We start from the raw sequence: 7,331 nt of genomic DNA, 5'->3' as shown, positions 1-7,331 counted from the left end.
AAGTTATTCAGGTCCTGAAGCAATAAAGCAGCCCCAAACCATCACAGCACCACCACTCTGAGTGTTGGTGTGATCATTTTATAAAATGAGGCGTCCTTGTAATAATTTTGATAGAATAGCAATGACTGAGAAGGTCCAGTATGCACTCAAAAAAATCAACTAGGGCATGTGTTTGATTAACAAAGTAGTAATATGTTTACATCACATGAAGAAATCATTTTTATGCTCATTAAATGATTCATTCTTTTTTGTTGAATATAAATCAAAGAAAACTTTGATGAGTTAAATTCGTTCATGGCAATCCAATGAGAATGAGGTCCATCAAACCAACGGCTCTGATAGCGTCATGTATTGCGTATGCTCCACGCCCACCGGATGCGGAAAGGTCCGTTGAGAAGTTAACGAGCGCACGTGGAGTTACTTCTTTGGCATACCTGATAGTGAGGTAAGTAATATTTCTTGATATATTTATTTAGGTTAGTGGTGTGAGAGATAAATACTAGTAGTTAAATTTTTTTTACCTGTGTAGTGTGGAGATTTAGAGGAGTTTTATATATAGCAGGAGCGGTTGTAGACCCAAACATTTTTCAAATGTAAGTCGGTGAATTTGATTTTTTTTTTAAAAACTTAACCGGAGTCGCTAATTGTTGCAACAGAGCAAAAACTGATGAGGTTATTTTGGTGAGTTCGTTTTTTTTTTTTGTTTCTGTCGACTTTGAATGAGGTGTGTTTCATGGTTATCTGCGTGGGTAGGACTGTTTTTCTTCTCTGGAGTTAGCTAACTTTGAAGAGCGGGAAAGCCGCGTAGAGCCGTAATGTCTTCGCATATAGCTCCGTGAATGACAGGTTACTTTCTGCTTAACCGGAGTTGGTGATTGTTGGTAGTAGTGGTAAGACTGACCGACATGGTTTGGGTGATTTTATGAGTGTTTTATGATGCTCTATCTAAAATTCCTGTTTTTGTCAGTGGAGTTTAGTCGCGGCAACCGCATTAACTGGATTGATGAAAGGTTTAATTCAACTAAACCAGCGTTTAGGGGAGTTAATAACAAGGAGTAAGATAAAATCTGTCACAATAATTGCATGTGCATTTTCTTTTTTTGTAATATATTCACTTAGTTTTCGAATTCAGAATGATTTAGGTGGATAATTGTTCGGGTTATAGTTTCTCTAGTGCTCTGCATTAAGGCTGACTAACGGTGCGTTCACACCGAACGCGATAGACGCCCCTAGCTGATCGCGTGCACATTTGCACCTCGAAGCGCGCCCAGCATGAACTGGTCGAGCTTTAAGATATGCAATTTTCACGCGTAAGAAGAAGAGATCTGGGAGGAAGTAGTGCCAGACGGTATGTTATTAAAATGGCAGCTGTCAATCTAGCGTTTGAAGAAAGAGTCTCCCTTCTCTATTTGCTGTGGAGAGCAGAGCAGTGCGTAAAGGACGCCCTCACGGTACCTGGGTCCATCAGGTCTTCCACAAGCGTGAGCAGTTTGGTGAGTTTCACCACTTGCTCCAGAAGCTGCGTCTGGAGCAAGCTTTCAGCTGTACCACCTTCTGTCCCGAGTTTGAGGAGCTGCTGTCCCGCAGATTTTACCAGCTCGAGCGGTAGACGTGATAAGCGCGAATGCACAAAATGCACCACACAAACTGCAGCGCGTATTTTACTTCGCGCTTCAAAGGCGTCAGTCGTGTGAATTAGGCAGAAAAGCGTTTTCTCAATGCAACTCTGCTTCCGAAGTTTAGCTGGACCCCCAGTCGCGCTTCATCGTGCTCCTCCATTGACTTTACATGTAAACCTGAAGCTCTGGTCGCATCTATCGCGTTCGGTGTGTACGCACCGTAACAGTCTTCACATTTCACAGTATGTAGATATTAACACAAATTTGTCAGAGTAATAACTTTGTTTTATTTAATTTCTCTCCCCAGAAATACATCACGAAGGTGTTGGTAAATTCACTAAAGAACAAGGCCCAAGACAAAAGTCAGGCAGCATTGAATGTGAAAAAGCCTAGAAGAGCAGAAGTCAATTACTGTCCGCAGTATCCAAAAGGAGAAACCACTGACAGCCTGGAAAAAGAGAGAATTGCACTGCTTTCAGAGGTTCAGAAGAGAAACAATGACAATATAGTGACAATGAAAATGCAGAAGACTTTTTCGTACAGAAGGCAAGAAGTTATTCAAGGACAGCCCTTTATTGCAGATTTTAAAAGCAGATGGCCAGCTCTGTTCACCGAGAAAGAGGTGCATGTCCTATATGTCAAACTTTTAGAGTGTGTTTATGGTTGACCAGTTATTTCTTGCTTCACTAATATTGACATAACATAGTGATAAAACAGCTAATAATTCCTGGTATGTCCTTCCTCTGGTGCATATTGTAAGTGCATTGTTCATGTTTTTCAGATTGACAAGGAATTCCTGCGCATATCGACAGTATCTAGATTCTTTTATGAGCTAGACTTGTACACTCCACGCATGATGGAGCTCTTTCGAGGCAAAGGTGGGGTGGCTGGCAGAAAAATGAGACACATCATCGTGGCCATCTCCAAGGTGGGTTAGATCTGTGCTTAAGAACTTTTTATGCCCATAATCTGGCAATTTTATGAGCAAAGATATCTATACATATGGTAGGCAAAAGTGCTAAGAGGTTTTCATATTTTATACAAATTATATAAGCATCAGTCTTACATTAATAAGTAATTGATAAAATTGTATGGTTAATTTTGATCAAAAAGACCCCCCCCCCAAAAAAACAAAAAAAACAAAAACAAAAACAAAAAAACATTAGTGTTTAGTTGCCTCATTTTGTGTCTGATTTGGTTTGGACAGATGTTTCGAGGTGGCTGTAGCTCAGGTGGTAGAGCAGGTCAGCTACTAACCAGAAGCTTGGCGGTTTGGTCCCAAGCTCCTCCAGGCTGCATGCCAAATATCCTTGAGCAAGATACTAACCCCAAGTTGCTCACCGATGCATTCATCGGAGTGTGAATGTGTATGAATGTTAGACAGTAAGCACTAAACCCGGTGACACCAGTGTCAGGCAGCCTCGCCTCTGTCAGTGCGCCCCAGGGTGGCTGTGGCTACAATGTAGCTGCCATCACCAGTGTGTGAATGGGTGGATGACTGGATATGTAAAGTGCTTTGGGGTCCTTAGGGACCAGTAAAGTGCTATATAAATACAGGCTATTTAAACAGTTTCGAAAAAGTGATTAGGTGAATGAATTGTTGTATAAAGGCAGCTTTGAGTGCTCAGAGTAGAAAAACGCTATATCAGAACCAGTCTATTTACCATGTGGCCTTTTGGACTCTTCCAAACTAAGTAACTACATCTGTTTCTGTGTGGACAATGTAACAACTTGGAAACGATTCCGTGTGTTCCCTAATAATCCACCCTGGATGACACACGGAGTTCAACAACTTATTCGAACAAGGAACAACGCTTTCAAATCCGGGGACCAGGAGGCATACAGTGCTGCCAGGGCCAACCTGAGAAGAGGCATCAAGACTGCCAAGCAGCAGCACAGGAGGCGTATCGAGGCCAGGTTTGAGAACAACACAAACCCAAGGCAGGTCTGGGAGGGCATCAGGGCTATCACGGACTACAAAAGAAGAACACCATCACCCTCAGCCGACAGTTCTACTCTGGCTGAGGATCTAAATCTCTTTTATGCCCGTTTTGACAGGGAGAACACCGACCCTGTCCTGTCCCCTCTCCCCTCAACCGACCCTGCTCCGGTCCTGAGCACTCATGAGCTGAGGCGTGTGTTCCGGAGCATTAACACCAGGAAGGCGGCCGGGCCGGATGGAGTGCTGGGCCGGGTGCTAAAAGACTGTGCTGCGGACCTGGCGGACGTCTTCACCTCTATATATAACACCTCGTTGTCCTGTTCACTGGTACCATCCTGTTTCAAAGCAGCAACCATCGTTCCCATCCCAAAACAGTCAAATGTCACATGTCTGAACGATTTCAGACCTGTGGCACTCACCCCCATTCCCGCCAAATGCCTGGAGAGACTGGTCATTAAACACATCAGAGCTGCTTTTCCACCATCCCTGGACTCGCACCAGTTTGCATACAGGGAGAACCGGTCAACCGAGGATGCGATCGCCACAGTGCTGCACACATTACTGAAGCACTTGGAACACAGGAACACCTATGCACGGCTCCTCTTTGTAGACTACAGCTCGGCTTTTAATACCATCCGGCCATACAAACTCCGTCCCAAACTCCACCAACTGGGACTTAACTCTTCTCTGTGCAACTGGATTGTGGACTTCCTCACTAACCGTAGACAGAGTGTCAGAGTGGGTAAGAACACCTCTTCCACCCTTGTGGTCAACACCGGTGCCCCTCAGGGGTGTGTTCTGAGCCCTCTGCTATACACTCTCTTCACCCATGACTGTATTTCCTCCTGCGCGTCCAATCTCATTGTTAAGTTTGCAGATGACACTACAGTGCCCGGACTTATATCCAACAATGATGAGACAAACTATAGGACAGAGGTGCAACAACTAGAGTCATGGTGCCACGACAATAACTTGGTCTTAAACACCAAAAAGACCAAGGAGATCATTGTAGATTTCCGGAAGAGGGGTCATAACAACCATCTGCCTCTCTTCATTGGCAGTGAGGCGGTGGAGAGGGTGAGCAGTTTTAAATTCTTGGGGGTAACTGTGACCGAGGACCTGTCCTGGGGCAACCATATCACCTCAGTTGTACGGAAGGCCCAACAGCGCCTCTACTACCTGAGGAGACTGCGGAGCGCACACATTCCCAGATCTCTGATGTTGAACTTCTACTATTGTGCCATCAGCAGCGTTCTGACATATGGATTTCTAGTGTGGTTCCCCAGCTGCACCAAGGCCGATCAGCAAGCACTCCAGCGGGTGGTGAAAGAAGCTGGCAGAATTATTGGAACAAGTCTGCCAGAGATCAGTAACATCTTCCCCACTCGCTGTCTGAGGAGGGTGCACAGTATCCTGCGGGACCAACATCACCCTGCGCGCCACCTTTTCCATCTGCTGCCCTCAGGGAGAAGGTACAGGTCTATACAGGCCAGAACATCCAGACTGGCCAACAGCCTGTATCCACAGGCTGTGAGGCTCCTGAACTCTCTGCCCCCCTCTCACGGACAATAACCATATCCAACTTCTTAATAGCAATGAACTGGTCTGCATTGGTGCATCATATCTTTATTCTCTTCCCCCTCCTGCCCCCCCCCCTCTTTCTTAAATAGATAACTATCATATCTGATATCATATCTCACAGTACAATAATATTGAATGGGTTGCATTGTTGTATTTTGTCATGTTTCTCAGGTCTTTGTCTGAATTTCTACGAACATTATTGCTAAGGATTGTCTTATTGCATTGGAGTCACACTGGGTTAAATATGTACACTTGGGTTTTAAGGGGTATTTATTATTTTCTTCTTTTTTTTGGGTTGTATGGAAGCCCCAAACGCAATTTCATTGTTCTTGACAATGACAATAAATAAATAAATACTAAATACTAAATACTATTCCTTTTTCAAACTGCTGCCTAAAAGCTAAATATTGTCATTATGGATTCCCTTTTTTCTTAGGATGACACAATACATGCAAGACGAGCATGCATCCTGAAGTCCTTGTGTGTCTACCTGAATGAAGACCATGAGAAACTTGTGAAGGAATATACGGTCAGTTACATTCACAAGTTGTTCTGTGTTATGTAATTTGCTCCAGGAGTTATGGGTAATTTCGATATATGAAATGGTAAAATGTGACACCACGTGTGAATAAAAGATATTGCAATTGGTCCTTGTTTTGTTGAATTCCTTTTTTTTTTTTCATATCTAGACTCAAACAAATGTATTATTATATTTTACGTCACAGAACACTGAGGCCAACACTGAAGCCATGGAACAAACTGTGATGGGAGTGTATGTCATACATCAGGAGGGTGCGGAGCCTGGAGATGACCCAGAGAACATCGGTGTCCTGATTGAAGGCATGGAGGTTCTCACTGGTTTGAGGAGCATTGCAATTGAAGAACTACACCAGTCATCCATCCTCACTTGCACATAACATATTGCACTTGTGCACTTGTGATGAGATGCAGCTCCTCATCTCGCCTTTATCTTATGTCCTCCAGATTGATCTATGTTATGTGTCGCTAATGTAAATGTATGTCAGGTTTTTGTTTATGCTTCACTTTTTATTTTGTGCTTTTATTGACAGGGATTAAGATCAGGAATTCTTCTTTTGTTTTCAATTGATGAGCAGTTTTCAAGATCAATCCGTTTTAGATTTCAGCTAGAAAAATGACTGAACCTGTTGGTGACTTGTCAAAAAGCTCCTTGGTGTAATTAACATGAGACTGGAAGTGGGGTGTGAGGTTAACAAAGCCTGGTTACTGACAGTTACACAACAACATGTGTTTCAAAGCTTTACAATATTAGAGAGGGACAGTGGGAGGGCAAGGCAACCATGTGCTGTGACCGGTTATAAATGAAAGGATAAAGAAGACGGAGAAGATGAGCATAGGGAGAGCACAAACAACAAGCCATAAAAAGAAAAAGTCTATGAGTGAATCACAACTGTGACTGAACTTCAGAAAAGTATTATAGAGATGGGCAGGGGCTTTAAAAGGCTACAAAAGTGTTTCTAAAGTCCTGGGTGTTCATTTGTCGTCCATTACACAAATGGAGGAAATTCAGGACTCCTGCTACTCTCCCCAGGAGTGGGCGTTCTGCAAAGATCACACCAAGAGCATAACTTGCAATCCTGATAGAGGTGAAAAAGAAATTTTTGCAACTTGCTAAAAATCTTTGCTCGTGTGTCATTTATAAAAACATTATAGCAGGTCTGAAGTTTGCAAAGAACAACTTAGATGTTCTTTAGCACTTCTGTGACAATGTTGTGTGGACAGATAAGGCAAAACTGAGCTATATGGCAAACAGACAGAACCTTATATTTAATGGAACAAGGACATTGCTCATCAACACCAAAACCTCATCTCAACTGGCACAAGTTGGGCGATTAAGTTGTGGTAAGTGGTAAAGCTGATTGGTTGTTGGAAGTTTTACTTAGTAGTTACGCTGCTGCTGTTCAAAAGTTCAAAAAGACTTTAAACTTACAGTTTATAGACCAAATGTCTACAAAGCAGAGATTTGCCTTTCCAGAGCTGATTTCACTAAGCAGTGTATAAGACTTTTCTCTTTCATTAAAAACACAACTTTCTCACCCTCTTGATTTGAACTATGGACATGTTGTCCCTGTTTAGTTTTCGCATATTTGTTTCCTGTTTTATTATCAGAGAATTCAATTCAGTTTTATTTATACAGCACCAAATCACAA

The 7,331-nt window shown here is 42.8% G+C and overlaps 1 pseudogene; it reads left to right on the top strand.

The window, feature by feature from the left end:
* Positions 1-2,057: 2,057 nt before the first annotated feature.
* LOC146614448 (uncharacterized) overlaps positions 2,058-7,331 on the top strand; it is an 85,952-nt pseudogene continuing 80,678 nt past the window's right edge.

This window comes from Diplotaxodon limnothrissa, linkage group LG17 (genome assembly GCF_057381915.1).
Source record: "Diplotaxodon limnothrissa isolate DT_005_m linkage group LG17, D_limnothrissa_male_GT1.1, whole genome shotgun sequence".
NCBI classification, from domain to species: Eukaryota; Metazoa; Chordata; class Actinopteri; order Cichliformes; family Cichlidae; genus Diplotaxodon; species Diplotaxodon limnothrissa.
Note: the sequence above shows the minus strand (reverse complement) of the source record. Positions and strands in the feature narration are given on the sequence as shown.